Raw genomic sequence first — 6,855 nt, 5'->3', positions numbered from 1 at the left:
AGGAAAGCTTCAAGGCAGCAGTTGAAATTGTGATAAATGAAGAAAGAAAGCCTTCCAGGCCAGAGGCAGGTGGTTGGTTATGGGAGTAATGCTATTAGATCAGCTTGGGTTTTTTATTTTTTTGAAGATTTTATTTATTTATTTGAGAGAGAGAGAGAGCCTGCAAGAACACCAGTGGGGGGAGGGGCAGACTCCCCACTGAATAGGGAGCCTGGGGCTCAATCCCAGGACCCTGGGATCATGATCTGAGCTGAAGGCAGACGTTTAACTGACAGAGCCACCCTGGTGCCCCTGATCGTCTGGCTTTATGACAAAAAACTTGTTTACAAAACAGGGAAAACTAATGTCTAGTACTTTACAGATTACATCGTTTCTTCCTTGCCCAATCTGAAGAGTGGCGTTCTGTGTGATAGACCCTGGAAACCATGTTGCTATAGAAGAGGTGCAGAAGGAGAAAAGAGAAATCAGCCAGATTACACTAGAAATTGCCTCGAAGACAGAGGGACCAGAAAGGGAGGTAACCCCTGGAGAGCAATGTGATTTCCTGGCCTCTATGTTCTTATCACTGTTTCACCTCTCCATACAGGTCTGTGGTTTGGCAGTGGCTAAGCATGAAGGCCTTGCAGTGGCAGTCAGTCTTAATGGACCCTAACAGAGCTAGACAAGATTGATCCCGAGTTCTCATTGCCCAGTCTATGGAATTTCTAATGACCTTGCAAGGTTTCTGTGAATTCCTGGGAGATTATGCTCTTTAGTGACCACCTTGGCTCTATATTCCTGTTTCTACGGAATTAATTCAGTTATGGATTATCTTTCTTTTCCGTGTAGGAAGTCTCTGTTTTGTATCTTGATGACTCATAGATAGAATTCAATCTATTTAAGGTTTGGAGTGGTGGGGGATTTAGAACTTAATAAAATTAATTCTGGATATTAGATACCCTTGTTGGTAAAAGGGCCCTTAGCCATTTTTCTGCCTGTGTTCAAACTGTGTCTCCTTTATTCTTGACTCATGCCCCCAAATTTCTAATCCTATCAAGGTGAAAATTTTAGCACTCTTTTACTGTCTTTTCCCCAAGGACCTCATGCCTCAGGTCTTACTTTCTATCCCACAGCAGTACCTCCTGGTATGTTTTTTACAGACATGATTTTCCAAAACATGGCAGGCACCCCTCTGAACTCCCTGCAAGAGAATGTGCTGCAGGAGCACAGACCACAGGTAGCTTCCAACTGCCAAACCTTTGTCTCCACTGTGGCATTCACATTGAGGCTGTGCTTCCCCAAGCTTCCCCCAGCCAATGACTCCACAGGGTTAGCACACTGGAGTGGTCATTCTTGCCTGATGTGGGATTTCTCCATCTGAGTCCCTGGAGCTTTACTCAGGGACCTGGCCAAGACTTTCTCAGAACTCTACTGTTTATCCTGGAAATTCTTCCTCTAGTCTCCTCTTGTCATCGTCAGATCTTCATCATAACCTGAAGGTCCTCCTCACCTACTCCTCCCTTCTCTGCTTTATCCTTCCCATCTTTCTCCCCAGTAAGTCTGTTGCACATACAATTCCATCTGCTTCTTGGAAGACCTGAACTGAAATACTCCGTAAGAAGAACCATGATGCCAGCACTTTAAGAGCATCATTTTTAACCACTCTGCTACACAAGTATAATTATGGACTGTCTTTGCTGATAATATTGGATATTATGAATTATATCTATTTGTATATAACAGGTATACATTCCTCCATGACAACCAGATTAAACTTGGTTTAAGGCCCAATCACTAAAATCAAGTAACAGTCAGTCTTCAGAACCTACTTCTCGATCCTAAGCTAAATAAGGAAGAAGTCCTGATTCTCAGTCTGTGTTTGCATCAGAAATCACTTCTTGGTCCATTCAAAGGCTAGTGGTTGTTCTAAAGCCTCGACTCTAGTAGTGCCCCATTATTAATAAGGGCTGTTGGAGCCCTACAGACAAGGCACTTAGTGCCTGTTCCATATAGACATCCCTGCAATCTTCCCCATTTGCAACCCATAAACTGAGTCTTCTGAACCTTATAAATTATCCTGCAATTCTTCTGGCAGTGTTTAGGAATATATCCATCTTCTAAAATGGAATTATTCTCCTCTACTTTTGAAGTCCTCTTCCTTAATTTTCTCCCTTAATGTATCCTTTGAAAACAAAGATCTACATAGTTGACCTCAGTGATAAGCCCATCAGTGACACAAAGACTTGTTTATTCTTCTGGGACCAGAGGGTACTGGTGGATAACTTTTAGTCAAAGACTGATAGAACAAGACAGCTAATTTACAAGAAGTTACTTTGCCCTGTCAAATTTTTAATAAATCAACCTGCTATATACATTTTCTCCGTTATATCTCCTTGATGGTGGACGTTTGAGGGGGAAAAAAAAATCTGGTAGTATCATAGCTTTGAGTCCCATGAAGCCCCTCCTAGTACAAATCGCTTTTTCTAACAACCATTTGGTAGGTGTTTATTCTTAGCATTTTTGCCACAGTTGGGCAGAGGAAGAATTAGTAAACAATAGAGACTATTACATCCAAAAGAGACCTTGGATATTGAGTAGTTCATTGCTTCCAACTTTACAGATAAACAAATGCTGATCCATCGTGGTCAGGTATTGGTCCAAGAACATACAGTCAACATTAAGGCAACAACTCAGTTTAAGTCTTCCTGGCCCAAAGGTGTGGAGAGGTAAGCAGAAAGGAAATAGAGTTACACAGAATTGGTTTTGTTTCTTATTCTCTAGGAAAATTTGGACATGTTGCTTATGTAATTGGTGTCTTTTTTCCACCTTTAAACTGTGCATTCTTTTTTTTTTTTTTTTAAAGATTTTATTTATTTATTTGACAGGGATAGAGACAGCCAGCGAGAGAGGGAACACAAGCAGGGGGAGTGCGAGAGGAAGAACCAGGCTCATAGCAGAGGAGCCTGATGTGGGGCTCGATCCCACAATGCCGGGATCACGCCCTGAGCCGAAGGCAGATGCTTAACCGCTGTGCCACCCAGGCGCCCCTAAACTGTGCATTCTAATAAATATCTTACAGAGCTGCTGGAAGGATACAGTAATATAAGAAATGTGATGACAGTGATGGCTGGTAAATGCTTAACAATCAGCTCTTGGAATTGATGGAGGAACCATAAGTGGTGGCGTTTGATCATTTTTGTGGTATAAATATTCCTCCTGTTGTCAATTTCAAGCTTCCACTGGTTTAAAAAATGGCTGGCAAGATTCCTAAAAACTTAACAATTGCCTCTCACAAGCGCGTACGAGCTGGCACAGACTGGCTCGAGCACACCATTGAATATAAAACACTTGGCCTGGAGTACATACTCAATAAATATTAGTTGCCCTCTCATCTTCACAAGGCACAGGTACTTTTTACCATGCCGTGTAACTATTGTTTTATGAACACTATCTCTTTGGACTTCCCAAGAAATGAGTTATTGTAATAATCTATGTAAATAAAATGAACTCTCCTGTGTGGAGATGCCTGCGTAACATCTCATTACTTTTGAGGATATATGCGAAATGCTCTAACAGTAGACAATGTGTAAAGGGCCCAGAATTCACCTTGCAGGATTCTTCTGACTTCCCAAAGAAATAGGCTAACATTGTACAGACCAGCTGAAACTGACATAAATTTAAAGCCCATAAAGTAGAAGAGAAATAGTGATTTTAAGTAAGAAGATTTCAAATAAAATGATTTCAGATAAGACGCCTTGAACTGTAATAGAGCTCTTTTTCACATGAATAACTAACTCTATATAGCATACTCCATGATGAGCAGAAGTGACACATTTATTTACTGTTTCTTAATGACTCCCCTGAACAATTCCAGATAGGGCAGCTACCCTATTTGTTTGGTTGTTTCCTTTAAAGGTTCACTGTGGAATTCTATGTCTAGCCAAGAAGGAGTAACTGGTATAGAATTATCCTCCCATTGTAAACTAGAAAATTGGACAACATTTATGAAACAACTGTTTTCAGACATTGGGACCACAGTATATGTTCACGATTGTGATTTCTGAGATTAGAGAAACAATTTAAGTGAGCCCCACAATTTTCCTGGCTTTCTGCCTAGCAATAGGATTGCCAGGGAAAATACAAGATAATCTAGTTAAATTTGAATTTCAGATACATAATGAATAATTTTTTGTATAACTGTATATAAAAATGCAATATTGGATTTTTGCTAAATCCAGGAACCCTACTGGGAGCAATTTTTAAACTGTAGTAAATGAAGAAGAAACTCAAATGGAGCATGCTAATTTCTATGGGATGAGGAAACAAATTCTAGTATGGTGAGGCTGGGGTGGCTGGAATTTGCAGGGCAGAATACTACAAGGGAACAAGCTGCATATGGAAAGAGCCCCAGAAATTTTTACAAGGGTCCTCCGAGTCCATTGGCTGAGATTTTCCCCATGTATGTATAGGGGAAATTCCACAAAGCCAGGCCAAAAAAAAAAAAAAAAAAAAGGTGAGGGGCACCTGGGTGGCTCAGTCGTTAAGCATCTGCCTTTAGCTCAGGTCATGATCCCAGGGTCCTGGGATACAGCCCCACATCGGGCTCCCTGCTCCACAGGGAGCCTGCTTCTCCCTCTCTTTATGTTTCCTCTGCCACTCTCTGTCAAATAAATAAAATCTTTAAAAAAAAAGACCAAAAACTTTTCACACAGGACTTGAGGACATTTGAATTCCATCCATCTGGGTCACAGAGACTTCTTTGAACATTTGGGGTCATTAAAAGAGATCTGAGAAGGGGGGCGCCTGGGTGGCGCAGTCGTTAAGCGTCTGCCTTCAGCTCAGGGCATGATCCCGGCGTTCTGGGATCCAGCCCCACATCAGACCCCTCCGCTAGGAGCCTGCTTCTTCCTCTCCCACTCCCCTGCTTGTGTTCCCTCTCTCACTGGCTGTCTCTGTCAAATAAATAAAATCTTTAAAAAAAAAAAAAAAGATCTGAGAAGGATCACACCTTAGTAGTAGGGCTATTTGGCCCTAGAATAAAGTTAACACTACAACCATGATAGCAAAGCTTTAAATCAAGTTTCAGGGCGCCTGGGTGGCACAGCGGTTTAGCGTCTGCCTTCGGCTCAGGGCGTGATCCCGGTGTTATGGGTTCGAGCCCCACATCAGGCTCCTCCACTATGAGCCTGCTTCTTCCTCTCTCACTCCCCCTGCTTGTGTTCCCTCTCTCGCTGGCTGTCTCTATCTCTGTCAAATAAATAAATAAAGTCTTTTAAAAAAATAAAATAAATCAAGTTTCAATAGAATCAAGGCGATCTGCAGATAAATGAACTGCCTACGAAAACTAATTTGAATGCTTTTTTTTTTTAAGATTTTATTTATTTGTCAGAGAGGGATAGAGGGAGTGCGCACAAGCAGGGGAACAGCAGGCAGAGGGAGAAGCAGGCTCCCTGATAAGCAAGGAGCCCAACTTGGGACTTGATCCCAGGACCCCAGGATCATGACCTGAGGCAAAGGCAGACACTTAAGTGACTGAGCCACCCAGGTATCCCTAATTTAAACACTTTTTTTTAAAGAGAACAACAAAATCTCAAAATTACTAGACATACCAAAAAAAAAAAAAAAAAAACCATTCTATTCTATAACCTAGATCAAAAATAACAGAAATGATGGAATTAGCTACAAAGAATGTAAAACAGTTACTGTAAATACATTCAAAGATTTAAAGGAAAACATAAAATGAGAAGAAAATCAAAGCTAAACAGAAAAAATAGTCCTTATGCTTTGCGTTTCTAATGCCACTTGAGCCAGATATTGTGTACCATTAATACATACCATCTAATAGCACATGAACGCAGGAAAAAATTGTCTGAATCATCATTTGCTACAATCATATGTAGGAAAAAGTGGGGGTAATCCATAGAAGATTTAATTTCTCCTTAACTGTTCATACTCAGAGTATACAGGAAAATAATTAAATCTCCACTGTAAATCATCCAAGAAAATGCAGATCTGAAAGATAATGGAGCGTACCTGGCTGCCTCAGTTAGTAGAGCATGCAACTCTTGATCTCAGGGTCATGAGTCCCAGTCCCACATTAGGTGTAGAAAGTACTAAAAAATAAATAAATAAATAAATAAATAAAGTACTAAAAAATAAATAAAATCTTAATAAGCTTTCACCCTGAATCACTCCGTTTTAGAAATGGATAGAGATGGCTGTAGAACCTAGCTTATAACACAATTGCAGAGGAAATGGAGCTTAGACAAATTATGTTGCAGATAGGCTCTTAAATGTTTTCTTCTCTGCACTACATGCAAATTTGTTGATGTGTTTTGCATTTGGAATGTTTAGCTATTTCAGATGCATGTTAAGGAGGATTCATTGCTGCTTTTTAATCAGAATAAACAGGGAAGCATATTTTTGTTGCTGAAGAACTTTTTAGGTTAGCTTCTCTATTATTCTTTATAGCTGTTTTCTTTCCACATTCTCCTTGAAATACATGAAAAACCATGTATTTCATCTTTAACCTCTAATTTTACCCCTTATCTCTCTCTTTCTTCCTTCTCTTCCCTCTTTTGCTTTTCATCTGAATCCCATTGAAAATTTTCTTTCCTAACCCAACAATGGATGGTTTTCCCAAGCTGTTATATCATTCTAACTTGGATAATAAAAACAAACAGTAACCACCACGTAATCCATGCTTACCACCTCATGTTGAAAAGTGAAATCGTTTGTATCAAGAAATAACTGACAGGGGTACCTGCTGGCTCAGTTGGAAAAGCATGTGACTCTTGACCTCAGGGTCATGAGTTTGAGACCCACACTGGGTATAGAGATTCCTAAAAAAAAATTAAAAATGTTGGGGCGCCTGGG

At 40.3% G+C, this 6,855-nt stretch overlaps 1 long non-coding RNA gene across 1 annotated transcript in view; it reads left to right on the top strand.

The window, feature by feature from the left end:
• Positions 1-238: 238 nt before the first annotated feature.
• Positions 239-6,855, top strand: part of LOC117796979 — a 40,211-nt gene continuing 33,594 nt past the window's right edge. Inside the window, exon 1 of the long non-coding RNA XR_004621779.1 lies at positions 239-2,705. This is a non-coding gene — a long non-coding RNA (uncharacterized LOC117796979). The remainder of the gene's footprint in view (positions 2,706-6,855) is intronic.

The sequence above is a fragment of the Ailuropoda melanoleuca genome, chromosome 17 (genome assembly GCF_002007445.2).
Source record: "Ailuropoda melanoleuca isolate Jingjing chromosome 17, ASM200744v2, whole genome shotgun sequence".
NCBI classification, from domain to species: Eukaryota; Metazoa; Chordata; class Mammalia; order Carnivora; family Ursidae; genus Ailuropoda; species Ailuropoda melanoleuca.
Note: the sequence above shows the minus strand (reverse complement) of the source record. Positions and strands in the feature narration are given on the sequence as shown.